The sequence below is a fragment of the Gambusia affinis genome, linkage group LG09, assembly GCF_019740435.1.
Source record: "Gambusia affinis linkage group LG09, SWU_Gaff_1.0, whole genome shotgun sequence".
NCBI classification, from domain to species: Eukaryota; Metazoa; Chordata; class Actinopteri; order Cyprinodontiformes; family Poeciliidae; genus Gambusia; species Gambusia affinis.
The window spans coordinates 22,298,641-22,314,568 of record NC_057876.1 but is presented as its reverse complement, the minus strand read 5'-3'; the positions used below and the strand labels follow the sequence as shown (position 1 = coordinate 22,314,568).

Here is a 15,928-nt window from a genome sequence, read left to right as displayed (position 1 = left end):
AACCATCTATATTGTGAAGTTGCTGGGCCAGACTTGTCAAAGGGCTTACAGGGACAGTAGCAGAGGGCTCTGATTTTTGGCCACAAGGATTTCTCTTTCCTTATTTTTCTTTTTTAGTTCTATATATTATTTATTAATATCGACAGTATATTGAAGTATTGGATAATTATGAGGTTACAGTCAATTTCTTTGGGAACAACATGGAGTTATTGTCCCACAAGTCTGAACCGGAAGTGATCCACGCCGCTTAACCGCCATCTAGGTAGGCAAACGTAACGCAAAGCATGGATAAGCTTTGGCTTTGAGGCCAACAAAATAAAAGAAGAGTACTCAAAAATTGAGTAATCGAGTAATAGTTGTAATGTACTTGTATTGTTTATAAATGAGATGAAACTAGGCGAGGGCTAGCTCTAAGATTGTGGATTGTTTATTGTTGTCATAGCAACTCTATAGCAACTGTCATGACAGTTAGTTACAGATACCTACCAAGATGGCTTCCAGCTACAAAGTTCCTGAAAGTCTGATGTCACATGAAAACTATGTATTAATTTACTGTAATTTACATTAATAGAATATATTTTCCTTAGTGGATAGGGCACCAAAACTGGCCACAGCCCAGGGGCCCACATCCTTCTAAATCCGGCCCTGGGTGTATATATACATGTGTAAGCTAGAACCCACATGCTTTTTTGCTGCCACAAAGAAGCTTCTGCCATAACTCTGACAGAACAAATAAGCACCCTTCTCAGAAATGGCAGAGCTCATTTTTATTTAGTTGTTTTATTTAAAAAAATAAATAAATAAAACAAGAAAAGATTAAAAAATAATCTGGCCTGACTCAGAACAAATACAGTTTTTCAGCTGGTTCCTCCTCTGCAGAACATGATAGCACAGACATACATCACTGCTATCACATCAACTAACACCAAACAGTACAATCACAGATAAAGTCAATAGAGCGAAGCAGCAGCAGCAGAAAGCCACATTTTAGTGGCTACAGGCTACAGCAGTATTTGTGGCCTCCTGAGGTTTGATCGGGGGGGGGTAATATTGGTAGATTCACTTCAATACCAGTTTCTAACTTGGGACCTTTCAGTTGATCACAAGTCAAAGTACCGAGTAACAGATCATTGCATCTAATTAGACAAAAATGATGTAAACAGATTGACAAAATTATATAGAGTTACGTAATTCTGTTATGTAATTATTTCTAGTATTTCACAACAGATACATGGCATATATAAAAGGATTAAAAATGAGAGATTGAGTTTACAACAACAAACTAAAACTACAGAGAGAGGCAGCATGACTGAGTTTATTATTCTATCTCAATGTGTCCCTGAAACTTCTTTAACTCTGTGCAAACCTTGTCACATCTTTTTTAATTCCGTCATTAGTACTGCTTAAAATAAAGACAGCAGAATAGAGGGATCTGTGTGGCAAATAAAGATTTTTCTATTAATTATTTCTATTAATTATTGAGAAGGATGTATAATTTGTGATATACCAACTTACTCTTTGAGACAGAGATCCATCTTAAATGGACTGTAGTGGACTTTATGTTGGCGTGAGTCAGTTTTTGCTCTCGTATTTGCAGCTGGTTAAAAACGCTGCTGCACATTTTTGAACTGGTAAAAACTGGAAACCATTTCTAGTTCTCCTCACTGCCTAATCTTAAAATAATCTTAAAATATGCATTTTTATTTAATTCTTTCAGTGTCAACAAGGCTTAATTTGGCCTTGTTTGTTTTAATTGCTTTCATTGCATTTAATTGATCTTCAGTCATATTTTAGTTTTTCTGTCTTTTAAGGCATATTTATAGTTTGGAGTTAAGTGCGGTGCTCTGTTTCTGGTAATAGGATTATTATGTGGTACTAATTCAGGTTAAACGCAAAGTATTTTGTGACTGCAATTTTTTCCAAATAGTCAAATTTGTCTTTGTTGAAAGCAAAAATGTAATGTATTGTCCCTCTTTTAGCCAGCTGACAGGCAGTACACGTTTGGAAGAGGTAGCACATGTTTTTTGTGACTGAATGTTCAATAAACTCTTGTTACTCCAGGACTTTGACTAGGACCTTATCAAAAGGACTCTAAACTGTATGAAAGTCTAAAAGAATATCTTCTTGCTTGACATTTCTGAGCCTTAGAGTTAATAGATTTATTTGTGCTTTTATGTATGTATGGACATTTTGGGAAATTTAGTGTTTTTGTCATTGATTGATGTGCACATCAAAAATATCTCAATCAACCAACTGTCCCGATCTTACAAGAAGTTCTATCTGTCTTTGTTTTCTTGTTGCAGATCAACTTTAAATGATAATTCTAGTGTAGCTGGACTATCAAAGTAATTTAACATCAAACTATTTTCTTTCATCCACTTCTTGAATCTACCTGTCGAACTTCTGAGTCTAATTCTCTCATTTTTAGCCATGTTCACTCCAGTGAAGGGCGGAAAGGCTTTGTTCAAGAATGTGGGGATGACAGCTTCATCTATTTATCATATGGCGTACAATGGCAGACCTTGAGAGCTGGACAGATTTTCACTGATCCAGGCTTCAGCACTGCAGGCAGGATTATTAGATAAAATCATATGTGGGGAGAGTCAGAATTCATCATGTGCTCATTACTTTCTGAAATTTTTCAAATTAGTCAAAAAAATACAGCGATGCAAAAAGAAAATATTGAACACACCTCAGAAAAGTAAAATAAAACATATAAATTGAACCTTGTTGTTGATATTTCAAATAACAGAAAAAGGAACCGATTATGAAACAAAATGCGGAGTCAATATCTAGAACAGGTTAATCAAGCTTTTGGAAATGGCTAAAAAACTCCAGCCCATGTTTGGAGGATTCTTCCATTGTTCCAACAAAATACCTCCAGCCTTGTGAGATTCATGAGCCCTGTAGCAATGCATGCCTCCTTTTTTTAAATTTTAAGATTTTTGGATGATGCCTAAGTCACATTTTTTCAGATTTAAATGAACTTTTTTGCCATTTGGAAGTAAATTTACAAGCCTTTGGACCAAATTATGGAATGAGAAGACAGGAAAAGTGCTCATTACTGAAGATATTATTTCATCGGCTGCTGCTTTATTGCTAGATTATCTAAAAGCCTTAAGCAGGTGAATGCACCTTTATAAATTAAAATTTTTTTGAGACTGGATCAGCTGCGTTGCAGCATTGGTATATTGTTTTGATCCGGAGAACTGCTTGATTTCTTAATTTCATTCATAAAATATCAGAAAATGATTGTACTACTGTTCCCTTCATTGGCTCGCTGACAAAAACACATAAGGACCCAGAAGGAATGATGTGATTTTAGTGTAATTTGGTGCAGTTTCAGACCCCTGATGCATGTCAGAAACAGGCACCAGAATGCTACTTAATGGCTTCCCCAGTGGAGCAGCATTGTTGTCAGGCCTTGGCCAAATTGTCCAACAGTCTGTCGAAACAGGGAGTAAAGGTACTAGACACAAAAGATATCTCACACAGGCACATTGGAACCGGGTAGTTTTACAGTCCTGACCAAAATGTTAAAGCTGGACAAGAGATTTCAAGTGATCGCATTTTCTGCAGCAGGAAGAAACTAAGAATAATTATAAACTCCAACGTGCTGCTTTTCAACTGATCAGCCTTGAATAGTTAAAATCTTCACAAAAATCTGGATTTCAAAGTAATTTTTTGTCAGGCATTCACACTGTCATGCCCTCCTCTGATAGACAAGGCGACACAGCTTTCTGTCTTTGAATGTGGTAGTGGAAGCTGCACAAGCAAGGCTTCTTGCAACAATTCATCCCTGCAGAGGTTGACTGTAGAAAGACAGTGGGTTTGACGCTTTCAGGAGAAGGTCAAGGAGTAGAACCCAAATGATTTCAATCTGTGGTGAGCTTCAGGATCTAACAAGGCAGATATCTGACCCAAACGAATCAACAACCATAAGGGCTTAAAGCACAGAGAATACTTTTCAAGGACTACATTTTGTTCCACGGCATAAACGTGCCTATTCTGCTTTGCAAAGGAACGCCGAAGACAATGGAAATGTTCTCTGCATATAGGAGGACTTATCGTGACATGGGAGCGTTTTCCTTCTATGGAACAATGGGGCTCAAGGTTGTGCTTGGGCATTCAGCCCGACTATGTGGAGATGTTACAGCGAGCTTTCCTTTTGACTGAGGATCCTCATCTACAACCACAACACCAAGACACTAGATAAAAGATGTCTCACCAGATACATACATATGTTTAAATACCTCTTCCAGGATAATAACATCCCTGTACGAACCATCCTGTATGTTCCTGTGAGGTAAATCCCTTTGTAAACAAAAACAGATACTAGTTCCAGATCCTGGATTATCTTCATGAAGCTATCCTCAGACCTCTGGCACAGGGAGTCATAAAGCAAGACTTCAGGTAACCGCTGCAGTGATTAGAAGACCCTGGTTGTTGGTAATAACTATCATCTAGCCTGCCATGTATGGAAAAAACTGGTTAGCATCTAGATTTCTGTACACTTTTAAGTCTGTTCTGCTGTAAGGGGAAACACCAGTCATGACAGTGATAGAAATAATCTGATGTAAATTCAGACAAAGTCTGCAACTTCATCAATTCAACAAACACGTCAAGGGGGAGAAGGTTTGGGTTGGTTTCTAATCTAGCTATTTCCAACTTTTGGAAAGGCCGCTGTCTATGAGTCCCAGCTAGTGTGTTACTTCCTCAGACAAATTAGCTTGACTTAAACAAGTAGAAACCAAGTAGAAATTGGTATAGGCCAAATCAGGAGTCTGCTGTTCAGGCTTTTTAAAGATTGATAATCAGCGATCGGCCAGAAAACTGCAATTGGTGCAAACCTATTACACTGTCAAAAATAACTTGGAAAAACAATTGCAGATGCTTTGTTCAATAATTCTGTCTCTTATTTCTCACCACATAAGACGTTTACAGCAAATTACGACGCTCCATTCTCCTCCTGGCAGCACTTACACTAGACTGCAAAATAATAACAAAAGTTGGTAGAAAACACCAGATTTAGTTGGTTCTTCAACAATAACTGAATACATTTTCCGAAAATAGTATCTCATGAGGATTCATTAACCAAGTGATAATCACAATAAAATAGCAGTTTTTAATTCTGCTCCCAAGAAAGTTAACCATAGTGTAAAAATACTAAAACTAAGCGACTATAATTAATAAAAACAGTATCTAACTAATACTAGTTAATAAAATAATAAGACAACTGAATTAGACAAAAAGTCATTTCCAACAGTCCTCAACATCTTCTTTTGCAGTAAGCTTGTGAGCGGAAGAGGATAAAATGGCTGCATGACTTCATTCCTCACTAAGCGGCTGCTTGTAATCTGGACCACTGATCCAGGGTCAGCAGTATGCCGACTTTGTTATCCGTTTGATCTAACATTGTAATCATTGCAGTAAAGTTGCAATACCTTTCAACAAGTGTAGTTGTAGATGTTTTCCCCTGTGCGCAGATTTATCAGCCAATTGATTTCCTTAATTTTGGGACTTCAGAGATCAGCTGACACTCATATGTGAAACTGATCTGTATGATGCTCATACTATGGGGATGTTTTGGGTGCAGTTTCACAATGTCCAATGGAGTAATTATCACTCACTAAAAAACCCTATTGGTCAGTTTAAGAGACTAAAATCTAAATTGCATATACAGGACTGTGAAATTTTAAATACATTTACACTACCTTGAAGAAGTATTCTCAACATTTCACATTTTATACGTTGCCTCAATAAAGTTGAGTATATTGTATTTATATTTATTGAGACCAACACATTCAGAAAAGGAAAACATAGTTTTAGAATTGTTTTACAAAACCTCAAGTTAGTATAGGAGTGCATCGATTGCAGTTTTCTGGCCGATCACCAATCTTTAAGAAGCCTGACATCATGGTGCTGTGGTCACACAGGGGTTCAGTACAACCTACATAAGGAGGCCTTAGTCCTCGATGTGGCTGTCGCAGGTTTGATTCCTGGCCCAGTGACCTTTGCCCTGTGTCTTCTCCCTTCTCTCATTACCCACTTTCCTGTCAATTCACTATCAAATGAAGGCTTAAATAAACCAATAACCCAATAAAATCTTTAAAAAAAGAAACCTGACATTCAGATTTTGGCCGATACCAATTTTTTTGTCTGAAATGTTGTTAAATATAGCAAGAAAATGACTGAGTTGGTAAGAGTGGGATGACTATTGTTAACTGCCAACATACAGACATGACTTGGTGGACCGGTCTGTCAGTCAAACCTCTCTCTGCAGAGCAATAAAGAACAGTGGATACTTTGGACACCACTTGACCCAAACAAAGTACTTTTAGGAATCTCTTCAGCAGCTTTTCACATTTAGACAGAATTTTCTGCCCATTTATTTTTGAAAAATGCCTCAAGCTCAGCCAGATTGATTATGTGATGGACGATTTTCAAGTCTTGCCTCATATTCTGACTTGGATTCAGACCTGGACTTTGACTGGGTCATTCTACCATAAAAGTTTTGACCTTCATTGTAGCTCTGGGTTCATGTTTAGGGCAATTTGTCCTTCTGGAAGGTGATCCTCTCTCTACCAGGTGTCTCTCCTGGATTGTTCTGAGTTTAGATTCATTCATTCTCTCTAACCAGCTTCTCCTGTTACTGTTGGAGGAAAAGCATCACATGATGCTGCTAACACCAACCTGTTTCACCTTGGAGATGCTGTGTTCAGGATGATGTTTGGTTAGTTTTGAATTAAATCTGGAAAGTTTGAATTTGACAAGACCATGCTGCATGTATTTGCTGCAGCCCCTTCATGATAGCTGCAAGTTAAAAGTCATAACTTTCTTTCAACAGTGGCTTTCTTCTTTCCATTCTTCCATAAAGGCTGAATTTATTTAGTCTCCAGCTAATGGTTGTCTTGTCAACAGATTTTTCCACCTGAACTGCCTCTTTGTTGCTGCTCTGATGAATGTTCTCCTTGTCCAGCCTGTCAGTTTAGATGGACAATGATGTCTGGTAGAAAAAATCAATTTTATACTTTTAGAGCATCTCTTTATTTTTTTCTTTTCGGCCTTCTGTCATTTGAAGAGAACTATATTTGCACCTGTCTCAGTGCAGACTTATTATACACACAAATGTATAATGCTGCAGGAGTTGTCTGTGCAAAATATTTCTTTTTATCTCAAATTTATTTGTTGACAGCGATATCATGTTATAAAATTCTCATATTTTTTAGTTTTGCCACCAGATGCCTTAACTCGCTGCAGACTATTCAGAACTCTCAAAATTCAGCAGCTGTTTGAAAAATGAACCCTAAACATCAATATTTTATTCACACAGGAAATACAGAGACTATCTTGCTCATGTCCACAGCCTCCTTTATAGTAAACTCACACTGACACATCTATTCTAGTGTATTATTAAAAATATTGTATAACAAAATGTTGAATATATTCCCTTGTTGAATACAGGATGCATAATATACAGAGATGTCCCACAGATATCAGTGCACATGTACTGTTTACTCACTGTCTTCAGACAGCAGAAATCCCCCTCCACAGAAAAAACACTCACATAAAGTGGAGTTAAAAAGTGTTTGCACTCTTCCTGATTTCCATTATTTGTTTCAGAGCATCAAACCAATTAAGATAGTAGTCAAAGATGACAATAGTAAACACAAATTGCAGTTTTTAAGTGAAGGTGGTTGTTATTATTATTATTATTATTATTATTAATTATTATTATTTTATTATAGAAGAAAAAAATCCAAAAAAGAAACTTTGACTTCAAACATCTACATCAAGAACCTGGTAGGTGTCATTTGTCCTGCAGTCTGAATCTGCTGTGATTAATTAGACAAGTCAGGTTTACTGGTAAAATACATTTCATAAAACAGATGAAGAAACAAATAAAAGTAACAATTAAATCAGGATCATAAGACACATTTTTATAAAGTAAGTAAGACATCACATAGCAAAAGCATAAAAGTTTTTTATTTTATTTTCATAAACTGAACTAGAAAGCAAACGATTGTATTTGACATCTAAGTCATAAACTGGGTTTGAATATGATGCAACAATGTCAGTCTGCCAGTGCCTGTTGCTGCAAACATCCCCATAGTACGATGCTCACACCACCATGCTTCACTATAAAGACAGTAATGAGGCGTACCTGGTTTCCTCCAAATGTGACTCTGATTTCTTGGTATTCTAGTTGTTTATAAATTTACAAAAAACCCAAAAACAATCAAACATTTTTTGTCATAATTGAGTATTTGTGTATAGAATTTTAAGGAAAGAGATTATTTTGATCAAATTTGGAATAAAGATTTAACATAACAGAATGTGGAAAAAGTGAATACTGCCCAGACATTTAAAGGATGCCAGCTGCTTGTTTCACCTATCCCTATCTCAGCGGTGTTTTAATGCTCAGGAACCTACAGAGGCAGCCATGTTAACCTGACTTTATGTTGCACCATGAGTGCCTCTGCCTCAGGTGACAAAGTGTGTTTTGTATTTGGATCACACAGGTGTTTAATTTACAGTAAATCTTTATTGTTCGATGTCAAAAATAGCTAGAAACATAAAATTTACATGAGAACAACAGTAAATTATAAGCTGATGTTTGTTGTAATTTCAGCATGGTGAGAATACTTTTAACTACTATCCCAAAATGTGATTATGGAGTCGTAGAACTACCATAAATAACCTTTGGCTGTTTATCTTTAGGGGAAAGAATGTTATTCTGTAGGACTGACTTAACTCTTGAAGTTTGCACAGAAATTTGAGAAGTAAAGCTAAGATTTTATCCCAAAAAACTCACTGTAAAAAAACCCAGTAAACGTACACAGAAATTGCACTATATTGGCAAATGTATTTGTTCACCCATCCAAATCATTTAATTTCAACATTCAAATCACTTCCAGTCAAATAAACTCCAGCACCTTGGCTTAGAAGCTGCTTCTACAAACATTTTGTTAAAGAATGAGTCACTTTCAGAAAAAGTATCCTGATAATATGTTAACTGTGCAAAAGGTCCTGCCAGGATATTTCTTTGCTACTAAATATTCCAAAGTGAAAGAGTTTGAGAATGACAGCAACTCAGCCACAAAGTGGCATCCAGAGTCAGGTCAGTGGATGCTGAGGCACGCGTTGTCTTGTTTTCTGTCGTTGAAGCTGGACCAAAATGCAGACTAGAGGCTTTGAGGATCATTGTGAACATTTTTATAATAAAATGACAAAGCTTACAAAAGAAGCATAATGAGAACAGGTTATAAAATAGCGGTGGAGAAATGTAAGAATCCAACAAAAAGCACTGAAAAACCAGGAGGTAAAATACTGAGACGGGTGGAAAATGACAAGAGAACCAGATGAGATGATCAGGGGAAACGGGACGCAGCTGTGGGAGGAAGACTAATTTACACAGAAAGAGTAGAACTAACAATTAATGAATCTACAACTCTGAGAAAATAAATTAGAATGTAAAAGCAGCAAAACACAAGTACTAAGAAACTAAACAGAAAGGAGTGAACTGATATGGCAACACCACAGAGCTTTAATGAGTACAGAAAACTGAACAGAATATGGCAAGACCTCCATCCATCCATCCATTTTCTATACACCCTTTGTCCCTAATGGGGTCGAGAGGGTTGCTGGTGCCAATCCCCAGCTAACGTTCCGGGTGAGAGGCGGGTTCACCCTGGACAGGTCGCCAGTCTGTCGCAAGGCAACACAGAAAACAGACAGGACAAACAACCATTCACACACACACTCACACCTAGGGAGAATGTAGAGGGACCAATTAACTTGACAGTCATGTTTTTAGACTGTGGGAGGAAGCCGGAGAACCCAGAGAGAACCCACCATGCACACGGAGAACATGCAAACTCCATGCAGAAAGACCCCCGGCCGGGAATTGAACCCAGGACCTTCTTGCTGCAAGACAACAGCACTACCAACTGCGCCACTGTGCAGCCCTATGGCAAGACCTATTGAACCTAAATAAATCACAAAAACTTATTATAACACAAAAACCCCAGAGTTGTGACACAGTGTGCAGAGGTCACCAACAAGCTGCAGAGCTCCAGTCTTTATGTGGCCTTCATAGGATCTGAACAATGAAGCATAGAAAGCTTGATGGAATAAGTTTCTGTTTCTGAGCAGCTTCACTAAATCCAGTCTGCAGCTCAGTGTTTGGCTTTAGCGGTAGCCAGGAGAAAGGTACCTGCCTGGCTGCAGTGCACCAAGTAGAACGTTGATGTGGCTCTTTTTTCAGAAGTTGGGTTCTCTTAATTAAAGACGCCATAATGGTGCAGCACACCAAGATATTTCTTAAAATGTAATGATTACTTTGAAAGAACAGTTTGGAGATTACCTCTTTCTGTTCCAACATTACGTACCGCTGTCCAAAGCAAAGTCCATCCATCCATCCATCCATCCATCCATTCATCCATCCATCCATCCATCCATCCATCCATCCATCCATTCAATTTAAACTAGTTGATTTCACAGCAACTCTCTGTTTTAACTGGAGAGGTTTTATTATGTTTTATTTTCACCTGTTTGTGAGATGAAGTGTCAGAAACAATGTTTTCAGTTGTTATTAATATCAAAGTCAAGTTGGAGTCTGGAATTAAATGTAAAAACGTGTTCATTTAAAACAGTACCATGCCTTCTTCTGGGTGTTTTGAATTTAATCTACATCTGTGAATCTGGGATTCACAGGAAAAAACACGAAAATCAGAGATTAAAGTTTGTTGGCACCACATCTGGCATACAGTGCAATTTTATGACAAGCTATATTTCTCTACAACTTTATCTCTGACGTGTGTGTCCTTTGGTCTTCATGATCGTTGTTTGCTGAAGGTTTCACAGCCGCTGAGATTATATTAAATAGGTGACTTTTAGGGGCATTTACTTCCACTGGACTTTATTTAAAGTTTCTTTTTTATTAAAAAGGGTCAATATTAGCCTGGCCATTAACTTCCTTTGTTCAATTCTGGTCAATTATCATGTCCCTTTGGTGCTCCATTTGGTATTTCTCCTATTGAACTTGATTTCTCTGGTAGACTTTCAACCAATCGATGAACAGAAAGAAAAGTTGTGAATGATGACATTTATTTTCTGCGCTGTTTTAGAATTGTAGTCTGCCTGTAATTTAGGAAACGCATTGGAGGAAGTGAATGATGCCATGTTGGCCACTCTTCCAAAATACTGAATTAACATCAACAGTCGGCTTGTTCGGCTTGCACCTCTGTCCTCCAAGGATGGAACCAGCAAAGCATGGAAACAACCAAAGGATGGTTAAGAAAAACATCTTGCTTTATTTCGGTTGTTTTTGTGTTACATTGCAGTCAGATAATGTGGGAGAAAGCAGTTGAAGGCAGCAAATGGCTGCTTCCAGTCGAACTGGTGTATTACATACATTATGACCAAATGTCAGCCATTGAGTTAAATTTAAAGCTTCAACAGAATCCACAGAATCCAATCTGAGTCTAGACCCAAATAAGAGCAAGCAGCTGACTTTCACCAGGCTAGGTGAATATATAAGCGCACCACACTTTCCAGATTTCTGTTTGTTAAAATAGTGATGACAATGTATGATCTGACTTCTGACTCCCCATCCCACTTTTGTACGTCTTTGTGTTGTCTGTCACAAAATCACAATCAAACATGTTGTGTTTTGTGGTTGCAATGAGATAAAATGTGAGTACTTTCATAAACAAGAACTTTTCTCCTTAAATAAGCTCTGTGTATTAGCTGGAGTCAATAAGGGGAAGTTAAGGTGCTGTGTTCACACCTGTTTGTTAGTTAAAATGGCAGAAGCAGCGTTTCCAGTCCTCATTATCACGAAAGTTAAATTTGGCCTGTGTGATTAAAAAAGAAATTGCTTATTCAGAATAACATTTCGCTTTATTCCGGTTGCTTTTGCGTTATATTTCAGTCAGATAATGTAGGAGAAATCAGCAGAAGGCTCTAAAATGAAAGGCTGAGACCCAGCGAGCAGCATGTCTGCCTGTTATTCACCTGTAGGGCTTATCCCGGCGCTAGGACCCAGGGTGCGCGATTTTCATCTCCAGCTGCTGCAGACCGAAAACTGGCAATAAGGGAAGATCGCGAGGACAAGCCAAAATTGCTTACTGTATTCATTCTGCTTCAAAAATCCCACCCGTGGCCCCTCACCGAAGCCCGGGCGACGGCGGCGGCCGCTTGTTGCGCTGTGTGCGGGCTTTGAGGCTGTCGACGGCTCGGAGCGCAAGGTAAGACGGTGCAATACCATGCGATTACTAATAACAAAGGCGTTACGGGCGAGCAGGGGGCATTAAAGGGGGCATTGCACAACGCAGCCGAGGGCGAGTAAAACTCTGCCAAACTTTGACCTGGATATTTGCGTTTCCCCTCCCGCTTTGTGTCTCGAAGGAGCCACAGTAGTTGGCGTGATGTTTCGCTGTTATCCCGCGGCATTAAATGCGGGATCGTGTCACATGTACACGGACAGCCAAGTTGTGGGGATGACATCCGTGGAAGTGCCGTCCATGCGTGCCGGGTGCGGGGTAAAATCCAGATCCTGACACAGTTTAGCCCCCCGTAGATGCGATTTGAACATTTCGGGGATAGATTTAACACAACATAGCACACAGGGCCATCCATTAACCTGGAGGATAACATCACTCTGGACTGTTTCTGTGAGCGGCTGCTGTCCTTCCTGTAGCTTACTGTGGAATAATTGATCACTTCTACCAAGATGGAAGGGCATTGTTGTGGGTTTGCGTGTCCTGACTTCCATGCAGCCTCGACATTATTGACCAGGTGAAGCACCAACTTAGACGGGACATCCTCCTCGCCGTGAAGCATGGCGGCCTAAATAGGGTCGATAATCTCCGATATGACTAACACTTAGATGAGCATGTGAGCCCACTTTGAAGACGACACACTTTGAACAAAATAAAAACAGGCCTTTGAACATAAACAAAGTGCATTCATCCGTGGCATCGCAGCTGCCATCGTCGCTTGTGCGGAATACCCCATCCCTGATTTATAATAATGGCGTGGATAACAAGTTTTGAAATGAAAAAATAAAAAAAACTCCCAGCTTCACACATCCGGTGTGGAGTCTGTGAAAGAAAACAGCCGGTCGCAGCCGGGGGATTTCATCCGGAGCTCCTGCGCGGAGGTTCGGGTCTCTGGGTTGCCCCCCCTCCCCAGCCCGCTCCCCCAGGCTCAGACACAATGCGATGTGTCAGCTGCCCACTTTGTGTGACTGTTACGGCTCTCTACGACGTTTCCCTCCTCACTGATCGGCCGCTTGTATTTGTTTTGCCGATTTCCCATCTGGCCGCCTGTCAGCGATTTGTCCGATTACACGCAGCCATTGCTGGGCGAATGGCGAAGGGCATGCTGGAGTCTCCTGCACGGCGGAGCAGCGAAGTAGTTTGTGGACAGGGTCGTTGTCCTGCACGGCGGCAGCAGCCACACTAATTCCTCCCACCACACGGCGGCTTCAGCCCGGCCGTTTTGGGCGGTTATTTCCCCACCAGGCACCAGGCTGGAGTTTAGAAAAGTCAGATATTTGTTGCTAAAGGAGTGGATCCCCCGTGCAAAGCAGCAGGCCTGCTCTGCTCTCTGGATTCAGGTAAGACCAAGTGGCCTAATTACAGCGCAGTCCCCTGCACCGCTTAACTATTGTGCCAAAATGTGATTATGGAGTAAGAGCGCTGAATGACCTGTGGCTGTTTATCTTTAGGGGGTGGGGGATGTTGTGGTTTTCCATTGACTTACCTGTCATGATGTGAGCACAGAAATATGAACTAGGATCAGTCTGACTGTGCAAACTGGAGCTAAAATCACCAAACTGAATCCAGAACCTAAACTAGCCTTATGGTAACAGGAAATGTGATTTTGACATACTGCTCTGCAATGTCAGAGCTGAAGATGCACAACACAGAGAGAGAGAGAGAGAGAGAGGCACTGTCTCTATCATCATGAAATATTTGTTTTAATAGGTTTCACTCATTAGGTTTTCTAATTCATATTGTCTCAAAAATGTTTGTGCCAGAATGGGATTCTCAAGTAAAAATATCAAATTATATAGTATTTCATACACAAAATCAACAATTATTTCCTCTGATGCTAAAATAATCTAACATTTTGACTATTGTAGCTCCACATCTGTAACATTTATTGACTAGTTGTACATTTTTGTTACCAAAAATACTTACAAACAGCTGACTTTACTTTCCTGAAAGGGAAAAACTGTAGCAGCTCTCTTTCTGCCATTCAATAAGTAGTGCAGCAACTAGTGGGGGAGGGGCAGCGATTTTTCACTCTGTGCTCATTGGTTTTGAATGAAAAAGTCTCGGTATACGTTGACATCTGCAATTGACCCATGTGTAATTTAAAATCTTTTTAATTACTGTCTTTATCGTCATTATAAATGGTTGTTAGTTGCTATCGCCATATGTGAAACGGTCTTTATTTCTGATTCACAAAGTCTCAGATCAGTTTATCTTGATTTGAAAACAATGGAGATTTACACAAGCACTGAAAGCTCATCTCTGGATTTTATGAAGGAGAGAAGATTATAAGAATAGATTTGTTTAAGTCAGAAACACTTTGTAAAGATATAAGGAAGTGAGATTAACATAATGTTGAGTTAAAAGTCAAAAGTTATCAGAAAGCCCAACATCAGCTTAGCTTTTTATAATGTTTGTTGTATTTGTGACTGAAGGTTGAGATGTTTTTGTTACTTCCGATCACTGTTGTGCCTTGGATCATCTTTTGGGTTTATTTGGACTATTTTCAGTGATAATGTAAACTACATGATGTTTCAGCAAAAATCAAGTTGTCAAGAAGTCAGTTTAAGATCAACTTTTTAAAAAATGGAGCAGGTAAGATGGGTTTTCCCATGTGGGTGAGTTAAAATGTAAGAAGCAGTGCTTTCTCTCTAATTAAACTTAAATCTTATTCAAAATAATACCCAGCCTTATTTTGAGTGTCTTTGTATTGGCTCAAAGTCAGCTACTCGATTCAGTAAAATGAAAATCAAATTTTAATTGAAATGAATCTCTGCGGAACAATGCAAATTTGTGAATTTGCAACTAAGCATTTTATGTTTTTGATACTTTTAATCAGTTCCTTGCTGTATATTTTTATTAGGAGAAAAACAATTTAATAAGAACGAGGTAAAAGCAAAAGGCTAATTCTGGTCCTCATTATCTCACTTTACTGATTTGACATCCACAAGGTAAATATAGTAGAAGTTATTTAACATTTACTTGTGTTGGCCATGTATGTGAAGCTAAAGCTCATAAAGACACTGGCGAAGTTTTATGGCATGGCCACAGAAGACCAAAGGTTCTTTGAAGAAAGCATGTTTTAAAATCCCCCTCTGTCCGTCAGGCTGCAGCTGGAGGGCCTCTCGCTCCCTCATGTTAGTCCTCCAGCACCAGACCCAAACCTCTGCCACTCTGGGTTTTATTAAAGCCCGTTTCACCAGCTGACTGCTAATTGACCTGTCGTGGGCTGACTCAGTCAGACGCTCCGTGATAATCGCAACCCCGCGTTGTTTATTTAAAAAAAAAGAAAGAAACACACACGCGCACGCACACACACACCCACGCACACACACACACACACACACACACATTTCATTACTTCGTTGCCCCGATAAGCCTTTTCAGTTTAGCGCACCGTTACACTCTTCGGTCGCGATCCCCCATTCCCCTGAGCGGCTGGAGCGCGCGTTGCATGCTGGTACCTGCAGTTCCGAGCGCTCCCGGCCTCTCCAGCGTCCAACGCTGGGCGTGGAGAGCCGAGCACTACATCTCCCATGCTGTCGCCGCGCACCCTCCTGCCCCTCTCCCTCCCTCCGCTCTCTCCTACCAGACTGGAGGCTGGAGATACGGAACGGACTGTCTTGACGACCCCCCCTCTCTAC

At 39.6% G+C, this 15,928-nt stretch overlaps 1 protein-coding gene across 5 annotated transcripts in view; it reads left to right on the top strand.

Annotated features, from left to right (window-relative positions):
- The window catches only part of bcorl1 (BCL6 corepressor-like 1), a 45,478-nt gene that overhangs the window by 3,196 nt on the left and 26,354 nt on the right, over positions 1 to 15,928 (top strand). For 2 of the 5 annotated variants that reach the window (XR_006371772.1, XM_044127902.1), the window contains exon 1: positions 12,082 to 12,251. The exons of 1 other annotated variant lie outside the window; for it this stretch is intronic. The gene's annotated coding sequence lies outside the window, so the exon portion shown is untranslated. Of the gene's footprint in view, positions 1 to 12,080; positions 12,252 to 13,603; positions 13,625 to 15,928 lie in introns of those variants that run through there. 2 more of the 5 variants (XM_044127897.1, XM_044127901.1) reach the window with 2 other exon arrangements.